The sequence below is a fragment of the Pleurodeles waltl genome, chromosome 10 (genome assembly GCF_031143425.1).
Source record: "Pleurodeles waltl isolate 20211129_DDA chromosome 10, aPleWal1.hap1.20221129, whole genome shotgun sequence".
NCBI classification, from domain to species: Eukaryota; Metazoa; Chordata; class Amphibia; order Caudata; family Salamandridae; genus Pleurodeles; species Pleurodeles waltl.
Window position 1 is genome coordinate 738,767,860 of NC_090449.1, and position 17,656 is coordinate 738,785,515.

Sequence of the window (17,656 nt, forward strand, 5' to 3'; positions counted from 1 at the left end):
GAGAGAAGCTTTCTCTGCTCTGAATAAAAGGTTAATGGGCCTACTTAAAGTTAATATTAGATTAACAGAGAAACTTTTGTTCTATTGAGTTTTCAATCATCCTGTTTGTCAAATGGAAACACCTAGCTGTCATACAAGACTACATAATCATGCTGGCACACTTCTGGGCAGTTGTGTAACTGGGTATAGGGACTTGACCCTCCTTTCTGGTTTCCCTTCCCATTGGGACAATCTTGATTATAATCGCTCTTATATAAATGACGTTGTAAAACATCTCCGTGACTACACTCACAACGTCCCTAAACTGGGAGGCACCCTGTTCCAGCTCTATTATTTGCTGACAATGCTCTTGTGTTTTTTTTCCCATACTCCAATTGGATTACAGACCTTGTTTGTGTGAAATTCCAAGGCCTGGAAGGAACACTTTAAAAACTAATGTTTTTGTGTTCAATACCCATAGGTCATTTAGAGGAGGATTTTAGACAGATCATCTGTGATCATCAAGAGATATAAAGCCAAAACTCCCAAATCTGTTTCTCTGGCCATTGAGGTCTAGCATGCAAAGGTACACTGCCCCAAGTGGGGCAGAAATCTTGGCAGTAGAGGTTATCACTGGGCTGACCACAAAGGAGAATTGTTTTTTAAGATCTCTATTTTGTCTTCCCCAAAGTACTCCTTTGATTACTCTCTCTTTTGATCCTTTATCCTGGGTACAGTCCTGGCCAGTAGGTTCACCAGTAACTGGACTCCAATCCAACAAAATCCCCAACTTGTACCAACATGATTGAGGATGTTGAACATCTATTATTTTCTTGCCCAATGTTCTCGAGGCCAAGAAGAGTGTGGATTAAGTCATTTTGTACAGCGGTAGGGGTAACATTCTATCAAATTGCTCTTTTAATTTTTTGGACGGCCACAAATTCTTTTATAGTTTACGCCCTTATGTGTAGTCTGACTCCAGAGGAAGAGGTTGGGCCTTTTTCTATGACCATTGAATTAATTGCTTCCACATACCTTAAATCATTTTCAGCCTATTTAGCGTGGTTATTTTGTACAGGTTTATGAGAATTTCATGGGGTACGTCTTTAGGAATGTTTTATTATAGTTAACTTTTGTTCACAGTATGCTCTTTGTTGGTATGATTCTTGAAGTAACTGTTTATACACTTTTCAACTGATTTTCATTTTTTGGTGGGGTTTCCAATCTTTGCCTATATGTTTTTTATGAAACTGTTTGAGTTAAAGAATATAGTTAACTTTTATTGAAAGTATATACCTTATTGTTCTTAATGTTTGTCTTCTGTGGTTGTTGTTGTCTTTCTTTTCAATTTTTATGAAGTTTTATGGGGTAAAACTATGAAATACACTTATAGAAAAAATTCAAGTACTCTGATTGGCCCAGGGAGCTGTTTTTCCTATTGGCATTCTCACTTCTGCAGGAGTTTGACTTTCACTGGAGCGAGCACTCTGATCGTCTGCCAGCAACATTTGTCTCATGTTGCTGGCACCACTTACAGGACTCGGGATATAGTCCCCTGACTAGAAGTTAAAATTAAGGAATATAAGGGGGCAGGGTAGGCCGTCTCCCCGAGCCATATTCAGCTATTTGGGCCCCATCTCTTGGGGCCCACAGAGGTTTTTAAGGGTAGGGGCCCATGCACCCCATTCCCTTTCAAACAAATATGGCCCTGGAGGATGGGGTCCCCAGGCTCTAATGAGACTCGGGGAACCGGGCCACACAACCCTCCCTTTGATAATGGTCTGGCCCTAGGGGATGTGATCACCAGGGCCTAATAAGGCTCGGGGAGGAGGCTGTGTGGCCTTCTGTACAATTTTTATGGGAATTTGCCCCAGGGCATGCGGTCCCTGGAGCCAATTAGGGCTTGGCGAGAAGGGCTGCATGCACTTCTCCCATGTTTAATTGTATTTGGTCCTGGGGGATTGGGTCCCTGGGGACAATTAAGGGTTAGGCAGGGGCCGCACCCCCCCCCCATTAATATATATATTTAGGCCTCAGGGGATGTATTGCCTGGGGCTTAAGTTCAACCCTCTGATGTGCCCTGCAAAGGCTGTGAATGGTGTTGGTTTGATAGCCTGCTGGAGGTTTGGTCAAAGGGAATGGTGGCAGGCCAAGCCCTGTGTACAGCCACCTCCCTGCTACACATGGCCAAAGACTAACCGCAGTGGGGAGTTGGCTGCCTGCCTGGATTTGAAAGCAAGGCCTGGCTGCAACACGGGCCCTGTGGCTAACCCCACGCCATGCACGAGCAAAGACTGTGTGCCGCATGGGATTGGCTGCCTCTGGCTGCATCTAGGTCTTTAGGTGGCTGCCTATGGCCAACTCTACACCACGAGCCACAAACGGCCATGCGTAGAGTGAGGTTGGCTTCCTTCAGAAGGGTTGACAGCCTCCAATTGAGATGGCCAACCCACTGCTTTGCACGGCCAATGTCAAGGCACAGCCTGAGGTTGTTTTTGGGGTGTTTGCTGCAGGGCCTGTGCCAACCCCCCATCATGCACAGCCAAAGACCGTACACAGTGAGCGGGTTGAGTTTATGCATAGCAACAAAATATCATTTTATGCTAAACACAAAACCCCTATCAATTCACTGAAAAAACACCAAAGGTTAAAGTAACGTAATAATTAGATCAATATGTCAGTGACAATATTAACATTTTGAACTAAAAAAAACACAGATGTTCATCAGTTATAGTTAGCATGCACTGCTTATGATCTCACATACTGCATCACTCATGACATGTTCTATGACATCAACTATATCACTGATAACATCTCAAATCACATAATTGATGACATCACTTATTACATCACTCTTGACATCATCCAAGCTTCCTTTGCATACATTGGCCTATAAACTAGTATCAAAATAGAGGCCTGAAAGTAAGTGCAAAATAGTTCAGAATGATATTGTTAAACCTGGCATCCTTGATGTGGTTTCCCCCTCAATGTTTGCCTTTAGTCCTCCTGTTTTTGCTGGCCTTAGGACTCTGCACACTTGTCACAGCTAACATGTGCTAAGAGCTCTCTGCTCAAAACTTGGTAACATAGGCTTATACCCTATTGGCATATTTAACTTACTTAAAAGTACCTAGTAAAGTGCACTACATGTGCCCAGGGCATATAAATGAAATGCTATTAGTGGGCCTGCAGCACTGGCCTGCAGCACTGATTGTACCACCCACTTAAGTAGCCTTTTAAACATCACTCGGGCCTCCCTTTGCAGAGCCTGTGGGTTCAGTTTAACCTGGCATTTTGACCTGGCAAAATAAATGTTTGCCTGACCCATACCTTCATTTTTAATAAATATGGCACCCCTAAGGTAGGCCCCGGCAGTCCCAAGTGCAGGGCGCAGTACATTAAAAAAGTTGTACATGTACTTTTAAGTTTTACATGACCTGGTGGTGGAAAACTCTTAAGTTCATTTGCACCGCAGCAAGGCCTTGCTATCCCGTGGACAACTGCCTACTCTTAAAAAAATGAACCTTAAATGTTTCATTTTTTTCTTTTCAAACGTATCCTGTTTTCCTTTAAGGAAAATGGGCTGCATTCTTTGTAAAACAGATTACTCCATTTAAATGCAATTAGAGACATGGAAGTCTGCTGACCCCAACAGGCCACCATCCCTGTGGTGGCAACTATTCCTAGTGGGTCACAAATTGCAATGTACCTTATTAATACGCATGAGGTAGGTCTATTTGCGACCCAATAGGAATTGCGATTCACAGGAAATCACAATTAGGAAATTGCTATTCCTAATGTTCCTGCAAATGACCTAAGATTCCAGAATTCTAAAAGTGGAGTACATGTGCTCATGACCCTGCAGTTTTGTCACCTTCTTCCATATTCATACTGTATGTATCTGTATTAGGATTAGGACTGGTCCTTGTTTTTTGCACAATCTGCATTTCCAGACATCCAGGCAAATCAATCTCAGTTCTCCTCTAGTAGCACCAATCCAGCCTGAATTAACAGATCACGTCACTTTTGAAGGGACCACTCGCACCACACATTGGGCCAGATTTACAAGCCCGAGCACCTCCTTGTGCCACACTAGTGGCATTTGTTTACGCTAATGTGACTCAAGGAAGCATTTTTCGCTGTGCCATATTTACAAAGTGGCGCAATGCATGCATTGCAACACTTTATGACACCTTGCACCACATTATGCCTGCATGAGGCATAATGTATGCAAGGGGGCATTATGGTGTTAGGAGGCCCACAAAAATGGCAGTGCCATTTTTGGCATCATTTTGAATGCCCTCTCAAAGTAGGCATTAAAGTAACGCTTCCATTGTAATCAATGAGCCTCCTTGCCCTATGCTGCACTAGTGTCAAAAATTGTGACGCTAGTGCAGCAAAGCGCCACAATAAAGTCAAAAATTGATGCTATTGGCAAAACATGTGTCAGGGTGCGTCGTACTGTAAAGGCAGCGCACACATGGTGTCATTAGGTGGGGCAGGGGGAAGCAAAAAAACTGGTGCATCAGCACTGATGCGCCACTTTCTTGTAAATATGCCTCTATGGGTTTTCCATTACTTTTAAATGGTAAAATCAGTTTTGTTGCAACTGCATTCGACAGTAAGAATCCTTTAGTTAGTTATTTGTTAAATTGACATTATATTGTAAAACTAATTAAAACAATAACCATTAATAACATGGAATCATAACAAACAAATTATTCTTTATTAGCCTTTCAAACATACACTGGGAATGTAAGAGATGCAAAATAAGCTCTCAATTGCGCATGAAACTTAAAGCACATATGGAAATACAGATACAAATCTGCAAAATTTCAGTGTATAACTAAAAATATCGCTTTTTAACATGACAAGGTTTAACAACAATAAGTTACAGAGGACGTTTTGTTCCCATTAAGGCTCCTACGACAATTTGCCTAATTATTTCTAGTAAAACACGAGTGGAAACAATGGCGTATTTGTATCTTAACAGCAACCAGAAAAAACATGTTTTATGGAAAGGAAACACTGGCTAAGTCTGCCACATAAAACGTGGCTTATGATTTCTTTATAGAGAATTAACAATTGCACACAGTGCAGAAAAAGGGCATCAGTTTCACTATGTAACATTCTCAGTCTGTATACTTCATCCAAAACGGAGTCATTGAGAATAACGAATCGTGTTTTTATAGCCCCCCTTTCTGAAATAAACCATATGGATTATATTTTCGAATAGAACTCCACTATAATAATATTGGTTATTGCAACGTAAAGAGTTTAATGTAGCCAACATTTATTCAACGATTATCATTGGCATAGGAAGTTTCTTTGATTGCCTTGATGAAAATTAAATTATATAGTGGCAATTTATACATAGGTTTTAATCAAACATGGTTCAAACTTATCAACTTCTACTCACAAACCTTAAAGGTTGGAAGCAAATTATTAATGTGCTCATCTGCTTCAAATATTTGCTAAAATATGGAATTCATTTTATTTACAGTACTTGCATTGTGGAAATTGTGTATTTGGGTGACTTGCTCCTAGGTAGGGCTCCGAATTTACTTAAACTATTTTTTATCAGGTTGTTCGCGATAGTATGACTAACAATTTAAACTAACATAGACTTTCATTAGGTATGGCTTAGAAACAGCTTCAGAAGTCTTTCGGTGTTTTGCTATCGTTTACTAATGCTTCATAACATTAAAATTACTAGCTTTGGTTCATCACGTTGCTTGAAGTGTCATTTACAGTTTGGATAGTCCCACAGGACTGTATGCATACAGTGTGGGAAGGGTAAGCCTTCAGCTTTCTTGCAGTGCAATTCACGTTTTGGGTCAGTCCTCAGGAAATCCATAAGCAGTTTGGTGTGAATAGGCAGTAAAATTAGTGAAAATTACAGAATGTTATCTATTTGTAGTCTGAGTCCACATGGGGTGTAGTGAGATGCTGAGAAACAAACTCATGTCGAGATTGCCACAGCTCATTACACACCAGCACTCTAGAGAGCAGATGTGCTCAGTCTAAGCAACAGGCGCACACACATACACACGCACCCACCCACACACACACGCGCACACACAGTATCCAGTATCCAGTTGTTCTTGAGAAGCAAATAGCAACATAACTCCTATTTTGGGTAATGGGACAGCAGCCTATCCAAGGTGGCCGTCAAGGTTTTGCAAGTACTCTCAAGAGGATGTAAGTACAGAGCCCCAGTAATAACTGGGCTGCTGTTCGTTACTCTCATTCCTCATTTCCCTACATGTGAGTGGAACATCCAACATGCACAGACCACGTCGCCCCACGCTGGGACTCTTTCAAATCCTAGAGAAGTACTTCTCAGTGGCGATACTGTCGCCCTTGTCATCCTCTTCAACAAGACTTTCATGCTCACTACTAAGCAAATATTTAACCCTTTAGTAAAGCAGAGTCTTAAATATCATTAAAGATTCTACCTGTAACTTTGCTTCCGTTCCCATTACTTGTTAAAGATGGGTACATCATTTTGTCAGCTTTGCACCTTTCGATGAACCCAAATACAGCATTAAATGAAGGTAACTTTTATTCATCAAGGTTGTCTTCACTGCATGGATTTGGGGAGGAGCAGGAGCACTGTTAATCCTTTAGTAATAGTATTCTAGGAAAGGTGACATCCGTGACCGGCACCCACTTGGAGCATGTACGAAAAATGAGGAGGGAAGCAATGTTCATGTGGGAGCTATTCCTTTTCTCTCCATCAGGGTACGTTATTAGTTCTTGTTAGTAGAATGTAAGTCCCAGCTTCTTTGAATTATAATGGGGGTTGTGTCTCCTTCCCACTCCTTGTGATTAACCTGCATTCCTGACTGTTTCTGTGCTCACTGCCCCTGTTAGATTACTGTCCCTTTCATGGACTCTATTGTAATGTCTGTGTGCGGTGTTGAAGGTTCTAGCCTTGTCTCCACATAATTTTTATTCCAGCATCTTTCTGGAACCCTGTTCCAGCAATCAGACCCAGTGAGTCCTAGAGTCTCTGACCCAGTAGTGACATGTCAGGCCATGTCACTGACTCCCTCTGCTTCAAGCTAATGCTGGTGGCCAGACTGAGCATGGCTACTGCGGCTCCTCCTCTGTCCTTCACCTATATCCATGGTCCTCACATCCAAAAGTGCACATTAAACTCCAGGAGTACACATCGAACCTTTTGTTAATATTTACCAGTCACATGATTAAACAAGATTAGGTTGAGACTCTTTCTCATTCTACTCTGGTTATGCTTTCCCCTAGTGTTCCCAAGAGGCCCACTATGAACGCTAACATAGCACCATAGTGAGACCAGACCTCGCTATAAAGCATGACACTGTAACTGTAAGAGGATATGGCATATTTTTCCACTTCCTACTCTTGAGTTGGTTGTCTTGATAGTGTAGTTTCATCACATCATTGACAAGGCTCCCCATTCTTCATAGAGGCTTCAATATGTTTTGATTTGCATATCGCTCCCGGTTAGGCACAATAACTACATCCACCAAGTCCAGGATGGAGCATGAAGAAGTCCAAAAATAGATCCCTGACAACAAAGAAAAAGATGTTAAGGCTGTCTGTTATCGAAAAAATGGCGGTTGGCTTCTGGATAGTTGGGGTGGTTTGAAGGTTTCCTATTGTAATCTTCCACTTAGAGCAAGGTTTGATCCACATTGGAAGAATCAAGGAATGTGCTCCTTGATTCACACAAGATGTAATAAAACTTGAAAGAGTGAGGGCACAGAATACTAGAGAACGCACGAGAAGGTACACAGCCGTTGGCACGTCGAACTGTAACAAACATTAGAGTAAATTAGTATTCTGGATCAAACACACTGAGAATTCTCATATGATTCGTCTGTTTGTTAGATTTTGGACCTTAGAGAAAACTAGTCATACAATGATGATTGTTCTAATGGAAATGTTAAGTATTGAAAACAGCACCAATTCTTCCTATGAAGCACATGAAATGTCTGAGTACAAGGAATAAAGAAATTAAACCTGGCTATTGGTCAATGAATGCAACAGTGTATTGTCCATTTAAAAAGTATGTTTTTAATTTTCGTAATGTTCACCTCACTTACAATTCATATATGAACTACAGAGTTAGGTTGATTCTTCACAGTCATATTTCGGTTTTGAAACCTTTTAAATTAATCCATAAAAAAAAAAAAAACATTACTTCCGTATTATGCATTCTAGGTACGCAAAGAGTGAAAGTGAAATAGAAATGTGCCTAACACAGGTACTGTAATCTACGTACAGTTCAATACTTATTAAGATTTCTTGAACTGCTTGGTAGGTCACATTTCTCTACTAATCATCAGTTGAGGATATTCAGAGGTAGCATGGAATAAAATATAAGGATTGTCAAGAAATTATGAGCTTACTAAAATAATTACAATATTTGTTTGCCTAAGTAAATATAATGTAATTTTATAACGTGAGACAATGATGATCTAGAAAAAATATTACCTTATTTGCCCAGCACTATTTCCTATTCACAGGTCCAATATCTTTAGATGCTTAAACATGCAGTACTAGGGGTTAAAGTTCCACGGTCAGCAAGGATGTATAAAGGTCGTGTTTACAGTTTCCGAAAATATATATTTCAATCTTTTGTATCTGTATGCCCAAATGTATGAATTATTTAAAATGGGAAAGCATGGAAGTTCAAATAAAAAAATAATAGATTCCTCGAGATTCCGTAGTTGCCATCTTATTTTATTTTATGTTTCCCTAGTAGCAATTATGAACTTCTAAATTCTAAATAATGAAATAAACGAGGAATGTGGTCCCGGGGTGGCAAGGAAGCATGTAGGAGAAGTATAGACTTTATGAAAACATATTTCAAAAGTTTTGTTAATATGTAAGTGTGCGTCCTTGCACAGGAAATAACACTTAAATGTTTAAGACCATTGATAATCCATTAAAAACATCCCCAGATCTGCCTGCTATTATTCTCTGTCTACCACCAGGCATTTTAATGACATCTAGATGTGTCTTCATGAGGTTCAAATATGAATGTATCAAAAAAAGGAGCATGGTTTCCTTATATCAAGCCACAATTTACTGGCTTTCATAACTACTACTCAATATGTTCAAGGGTGTCGTGATTAAAGTTCTACATATATATATATATATATATATATATATATATATATATATATATATATATATATATATATATATATATATATATATATGCATTAAAAGAACTATGTATGCAAATACATGGAAAATATTGAAACCATATGTGAGTTGTGGCGTTAGTGGTGAGGAGACCTGGACAGCAAACTGTACCTCAAGCAATAAAATCAAACGGAAAAAATAACATTGTCAAAGCCAATCTGATGAGCCTTTAATATGCAGTGACAGAGCTATTTGCAATAGTAATGTTCCTTTGCTTTGCTGCCCTTTAGGACAAAAACCATATATAGAAGGCCATCAGTGCGCCTACACATATTTCAGCACTGGAGTGGCCATCTTAGAATGTTTTTTGTCACGGAGTATAACATACCATTTCCACGTGGCCCACTTTCAGGTTCCTGTGCTTTTATCAGCTGCCATATTGAAATGATCTGTGTTATATTTTGACAAAAGCCATTACAAGATGGCTGCCTCTGTGTCAGCGCATATGCCGATGCTTGGATGGCCATCTTTAAATGTTTTTTGTGAAAGGATCACATAAATCATTTCAACATGGCACCTGTGCATGGTTACCCATGCACAGTGGCAAGCTTACCATTTTTTTTGTTTTATTTACTACTAAGTTACTGTTCTATGATCTGCAACAGATATTTCTTGATGGTAAATTAAAATAAAGTATGGGCAATATGTTGCTTGCATCAGTGTATGTGACTGGTCCAGTAGCGGAGTACAGGGAGCTACTAGGACCTCAAAACAAATTAATGCAGGATGGGGTTTAGAAGATGTGCAAGAAGGGGAAAAGTGAGATTGCAGCAGTTGGGAGGGAGCAAAAGGAACAGGTCCAGAAAGGGAAGAAGCAAGAGGAATGGAGACCGGATTAAGCAAGCGGGGAGTCAGAGCTTCTAAGCAATCTTGTAGCTCTGCTCTCCAGCTTTGCTCCTATTATGTGACAGGACAGATGTGATCACAGTACATGGAAGAAAATCCTTGTTGTCATTCTTGAGAGAATGCACAACGGCACCAATGAAAATTTGTAAGACAGCAATACTCCACTGCCTAGGACACATAGGAAACTGTCAGGTATCATACTACTTAGCTGGTTCGGGTAGATGTACATTTTGCTCACACATGTGCCACATTTGTCCATTCCAGTCCAATGTTCTTATGCATTCCAAAAGACAGAATGGAAATCCGACTACCCAGGTATCAGCACATGCCAACATGTTTGTACTCTGTGGCATAACCCATGGCCTAAATTATGGTGGGAACCCTTATTCTGATTGGGCTGCAGGCAAGCAAGAGCTATGGTGTTAGACTGATGTATAGGAAATTGTAGTAATATGTTTGAGAATCAGTAGATAGCTATCTCATTCATGCATTTAGGTGGTTTTCAATGAGATAATGATGATACTCCTCACTGGGTTAAATAAAACAACTGTATTGAATGTTTATTCCACTGTTTGATTTACAGAACTAAAACTGTTCCCTAATAGTGATAGTGATAGATTATTAGATGGTAGAGGCACAAATTGTGTAATTGTACATCGCTCAGACGAATAGGACTTGCTCTGGGCACACCACTGTTTTAATCAAGAGTTGCACCTCACTTATGTGGTTTCAAGAAGTCCTGACAAGGGAAAAGTCAAATATGCTCTCTTGCACCAACATTCTCATGTCAGTCCATTCTAATTGGCTGAAAGGTTCTCAGATTATTTCTTCCTAAATTAAAGCATGAGTTAAAGTTGTGCCACAAGTGAAGTGCAAAACACGACTTCAGAAATAGTCCCCTAGTACATGAAAGGGAACTTTTCAGGGTGGCATGTAGTTACTTGCAAAATGTTGTGGAGCTTTCTTTGCCTTCACAGAAGCTAAAATGATTTTTTAAGCATTGATTCATCCTTTCAACCCTCAACCAATCTTTAACAAATATGGTGTATACAACACGTATGGGTTCTATTTTATGTCATGATTTTGAATATGCTCACATTATAAAGTATGCAAGTACACCTAGTCCAGGACTTACATACTTGTGTAGTTGCAAAATGGGCATTTGAAATGCATTTTGTGCAGATAATTAAATCAGACAGTGATGCACACAAAATTAGCATACCCTTTTCTTCTTTCCCTTACGCTTTTTTGAGTAGGTTCAGGCTGGGCACATAGGGCCCTATCTGAATATGTCTAGTCATTGCATGGGCATAATTGACCCAAAAACATAGGGCCTGATTCAGAAAGTTAAATTTACACTTTTTTGAAAGTTTACACATTTTTGTTATTCACAAACTATGAATTAATAGTAGGTTTACCACGGCAAAGACTCCGCAGCCAGGGCAGAAAACTCAGCACATAAAAAAATAAAAATGGCTTACCCTCTCTTCCTATAACATGTCAGGAAAATATTCCTAATATTACCAACCATCCTCTTGGATAGAGTTGGCCAGCTGCTAAGTGATGTCCTTCTGAACTGTTGCAACATAATGTATATAGGTCTTCCTAAGAACACTAATATACTGGTAAGGATACTAAACATGGCAGCTAAAATATTAATCAGTTTGATGAAATATGACCACCTCAAACCAGTGCTAAAAGTACTGCATTGGCTCCAGCTGAATTTGAGTATACAATTCAAGATATTATTTATCATTCACAAGGTTTTAGAAAAAAAGCCCTGGAAAGCTTCAAAACCTGGCTCCCTACTAAACCCCATCAGGAACCTTGGATCAGCCAACTTGCATTTTATCCAAAAACAGCATCTTGATATAATAGAAATAGTCAGCCAGACCACTGGGAGTTCAGGAACCAAAACACTTGAGTTTGTTTAATCCCAGTGAGAAAGTAGAACCAAATCACCTCTGTTTCAGAAAACTCCTGAAAATTGAATTTTCCAAGATGGCATTTGTTAATGCAACACCAGTTTGTTACAGTAATGCTACAAGACCAGATTTGGTGGTAGCGAGTGAGTGATATTGAAAAGGGGGCATTTGGATAGATGCATGCTACCCAAACATCCACAAATGTACATTGCAATGAAGAACACATGAGGCGACATATAGCTATACATAAAACGTATCTTAAAATAAGTACAGAGGTGAGCAAGTGAGTAAATGCATCAGGAGAGAAAAATTACAGCTGTGCCAGAGCTCTTTCCTATTAATTGCATTGGTGGCCATCTATAGAGTTTTCCAAGGTTTTCCTGAAGCATTTAGAGGCAACCACCCAAAAGGGTAAAATCCAACTAGAGAAGTCTGCTTTTCACTTGCTTGCAAAAATGATAGATTGGGTTGGACCTGAAACACAAGAGACAGTTTAGGCCAAGATTTTGGAATAAGATAAGAAAAAGATTTGTCTTATATGGAGCTACAAGATCCTAGGAGGCATATCTCAGCACTTGCCCTAGGCCAGGGTTCTGCAAAGTCGGTCTTGGAGAGCCGGGTCCACGCCAGATTTTTAGCATATCCACATTTAGAAAAATGTAGATTTCTGAAACATCTTGTTTCTAAATGTGGGTATGCTAAAAATCTGGCATGGACCGGCTCTCCAGGACCGACTTTGCAGAACCCTGCCCTAGGCAGATGACCATGAAGAAAATTTGCCTTGATAACTGAACAAAGGCAGTGACCTGAGGAAGGAGTAACCTTACCTCTCCACAGATGATAAACCTGGCTGCTGTATTCTGAAAAGATTGCTGATGGGAGATTAAACCACTAGGCATGCCTAAAAACATTATTTTGACACACCCCAAACAGAAAGTTAATCATTGAAGACAGCATCCCTTTGTAATGATGGATGAAGATTCTTTTCTTTTGATTTTTCAGCAACCAGAAGTAAGTGGAGACTAGTCTCCTAATTTGGGGTACCAAGGGTAAGGTATCAATGGAAAGCCCAAGTTAGGAGCATTGCCAAAAGGTTGGAGTAATGTAAAAAGCCTGAAAAGCAACCAATTGACTAGGCTATACTAGTGGCATGCTACCAATAATCGAACATTAGATTTTGGTGCACAAACCTAATATTGTTGTTAAAGTATCATTGAATACAAAATGTTGTGTCAAAAATATTGCAGGACAGAATATTGCAGGTAAGGATATAATTTTTAGGTGTTTTATATTGCTTGGTGTAATATACTTGTATATAAAATAGATTTCCATTACTTTGGTATGTTTTATTGTTTTTGTGTTATGTGTTATTATTTTATGTTAATTATGTATATATATTTTGTCGATTTTTTTGTCGTTTCTTTATAGCTAATATAATTAACGTTTTTATTTAATTTTAAGTTCTTTATTTAATGACATTTCTGAGTTGGTAGGGGAGTTGGGTGTGTAGGTTTTGTGACATGTTTTATACTTGTTTAGATATAATGTATTTATTTTATGCAGTTTAATTGGTTGAGGAGATTAGTAGTTATATAGATTATTTAATTGCTGTATTTATTAGATTTAATTAATGTAATGTATTATCATTTAGTTACTTATAGCAATTAGTATTTTTATTTATATTTTTAACATTGTTGTGATATAGTTATTTTTTCTAGTTTTGATGAGGATGGACAGATGGAAGTGTTTTATCTATATTTTATAATTATTTATAAATGGTTTATTATATATATATTTTTTCTTGATAGAATTCATAATTATGTACATAATTTTATGTGTAATTTAATAGATTTATTAATCAGTGATCTATTTGTTAGTTTGTTAATCAATGTATTAGCAATGCAAATTATGTATTTGTTTTTCAAGTTGTTGACTAGATTGATTAAATGCAGTTTGTTCAAACAGTTATTACTTTTATAGTATTTTATTTTTTAATTATTCAGACTTACTTTTTTGAGTGATATATATTTTTCCAGAGTTATTATTTTTTTCAGGTATTGTGAGGAGTGTTTTAAATGTATATTCATATATGTGTATATTAATACATATGTGTATATATATCTACATATTTATAAATGTTTTTAATTAGTAAATGTATTATCTTATTTTATTTGTAGTCCAAATTCCATTTGTTATAATCGTATTCTTTTAATTAATTCCACAATGTTTTATACTGTTTGATATATTTGTTCGACCATATGTTTATGCTTATTTATTTATCTATCTACTTAGTTATTTTGTTCTTTTTTAATCTGGGATTAGTGATAGCAGATCTAAAACCTGCAAAGTACAACACTTTGCCTACTGGTACTCGGCTTACAGTGGGAAGAGTAAATCTGACCGCTCTAAAGTCTGCATTCACAGGAAAGTACTTAAAGAGAGGGTGGACCTGCAGCTGTGTCATGAGAAATGAGGACAGTCTTAGAGGTAGGTGGTAACTCATTACTGGACAAAATATTGAATCCAGAGGAGAATGCACAAATAAAAATATTTTCCACCCTACTAAAGCTATGCTGGAGGACAATCCACTTGTAAATGCTTCTACTTTAGCATTTGCTCCTGAATTTTGAGCTTTATTTAAATTAATAACTCTTTATTAATGACAATCAGAAAGCTTACATCATAAGTTTCAGGTCAAATGCAAACAGTAGTAGGTCTTTTCTGATTTTCCACATCCTAGTCTGGGCTCAGATTTATGAAACCTTGACTCACACCCCTTCCATCCTCCCCACTGCTTGCCTACCTATTCCACTGTTCCACTTGTTTTCACAATCTTCATGTTTATTTGCCTTAGTTATACCCCCCAACCAGGAATGAATAATATCAAACATAATACGTACTCTTCTCAACCCAGGTTCACTCCTCTCAAAAGTTACAATATAATCTAGTATAACGTAATGATGTCTAATACTATTTCAAGTAAGGTATGTTTTTGTAAACTTAACTTAAGACAGACAGTCTGCAGTAACACATATTATTACAGGGAAATAGGCCACAGTCAGTTAGACTTTCCGGGATTCTCAGAATGGTTTGTTCTTCTATCCTGGCTCTGTTCACTTATGATGAAATTAATGTATAAAAGGGGGGAACTAGGGCGAAAGAAGGGGATTGGTGACTGACAGTATTGTGTCCACGTCGTTCTAAGAAGCTTTATAGATTTGCATTCTATACTTCCCAGCCAATCTATTGGACTCTAAGAGCGGTAGTGGTGTCTGAGCCGTGTATGTCTCACTCAGTTTCTGGAAGTGGTTAGGAATTCTCCCCTGTTGCTTCAAGCGTATACATTTGATCTTTTAAGGGATGTGTTACCCTTCACATGACGCTGTTGTGTATATTTCCCTCAACCATGATCCCACCTCTGGGTATTTGCCAGTTCTCCACAATCTAACAAACTCAAATTGGTCACTGCAAGAGCGGTAGCAAACCATCAGGATATCTGATGTGTTATTTCAGGGAAGCAAGTGTAGTTGTGTAGCGAATTGACAGGGCTGTAGGCTGACCTAAGTTGTCTAGGTATTTTTTTCAACACATCCCAAATTCCTTTCCAATATGTAACCAGACTGGGCCAGTCCCAAAATAAGTGAACAATGTCACCATTAGGGTACTTGCATCTCCAACACTTTGCTCCAGGTAGAGTAACTGTACTTTTCACCCTCTTAGGAGACCAGTGTCACCTATAGAGAATTTTAAAATTTCTCAGCTTTAGTCTAACTTCCTTAAAGTGTTTGTCATGTGCACTTATGATCGCCATCCATTTCACATCTGTGTACTATAACTGAAGTCAAACAGACCACCACTTCTTCAAGTGTAGTTACACTGAAAATGAGAAAGTGTGGTTTATAGAGATCTGGTAAAGTCTGGACATAGTGCCCTTGTTTGTTCCCCCTTTTGAGAAAATAGGTAAGCATAGTGGATTCCCCTTATTCAGTGGAGACGCTGGGCAGCAGTGTGTAGACAGTAATATATTTGTTGATAGCTCCAGAATGCTGCTAGTTGCAAGTTGATCTCTGACCATGCTTCCTAAATGTTTTGAACATGCCATTCATTATCAGGTTGTCCATGATTTTTATTTTTTGGGATCTACCCAGTGTCACTGAGTGCTCCACACCTCCCAATTTTTAGACAAGCAGTATGCAAGAGTGAGTCTCTTTTATGTAGACAACTGTTCTCTCCCAGCATGTAATGAGCTTTGGGCCACACATATGTCATTGTCTGTTTGAGAGGGTTAGTGAATGCAAGTTTTCCAGTGTTTGGTGTATGTAATATTTGTATAGATTTCACTAATTTCAGGATAAATTTCTCAAGATGTATCCATGTTGGTGTGTTCTGTGTGCTATGGGTCAGATATCGATTTGAACGAGCAGAAATGCTAGCCAATGTGATTCTATATGGGCTATTTGCAAGTCCCATACTCCGTCCCTGCATGAGTTTCCCCATCTTTAATGATGATTTTTGCACTTAACCATATGAATGCTTTCCACATTTTATTCAGTTCTTTATTCATACGGGGTGGAATATGTAGTGGCAGGAATGCTAATATGTAGTTTAGGCGTGGCATCACGTTCAATCCTTCCCTACTTCGAGGATGTAACAGAGACCAGCGGGCTAGACCAGCTTCGACATAATCGGTTCCATGTTATCTCCCAGTAGACAATGAAGCCATGTACGTTAGTATATCCCTAGATACTTCAAATTGGCTTGTTGCCATTTGAATTGGTGGTCACTGATTGATGAGATGGTAGTGGTGTATGTGAATGGCAGAGCTTCACATTTCCCACCAGTTGATTTTGTCGCTTGAGAACTTCTGAAATGTGTGAGAAAGTCTTGATAACACTAGAGGGTGGCTTGTTCAGGTTGCGCATGGAATCAGTATGTCACCTGCATAGAGGAGTGTTTTTAGTTGCTGCCCTGGTAGCACGTACCTTTCATGTCCTTATTATGTCTGATGCTATTGCTAAAGACTTGAGTGCCGTGATGAAAAGTAGAGGGGCAAACGGGAACCCCTGTTGCATTCCTATCTGAAGCTGAAATACGGAGAAAGTGTTGCTCCTCAACCCAAGAAACCTGGGTTGAGGACCAATCAAGTATGCATGGGTTTCTCTCTTTTAATATCCCTACACAGCCATCAGAGAAAGCAACTGGTCGAGCGAAAGGGGGATTTTTAATTCTTCTAAATTCAAAGCTCCAATGTGACTATAAGGTTTTAGAATTTGATTGTCCCGATTTGATGGGCTTACAAATTTCTTTTCATCAAAATTTTAACATAACTCTTATCAATGTTTATGCCCGTTCTGTTGCACGTGGTACAGAATCACATATTTTAACTCTACTTTCTGATTTTTTAGACACGATACAAACTAATTCCTATTTAATTATTGCAGGGGATGTAAATTACACCTTTGAACCCTCAGCATTTCTTAGTGACTTAACTGTGGAAGAGGACGAATTATCGGGGATTGCACAATTGGATGGTGATAATTATCCTCCACGCTCTCGTGTCGCAGCACAGCTCGCTACTTTATGCTTAAAGTTTGGCCTAAGGGCCTGCAATGGCCGTACTCCTTCTGATTTAAATCTTGCACCGACATTTCTATGAGGTTCTGTGGCCAGTGTAATTAATTATTTTTTGGTGGATGTGCGTCTTTGGC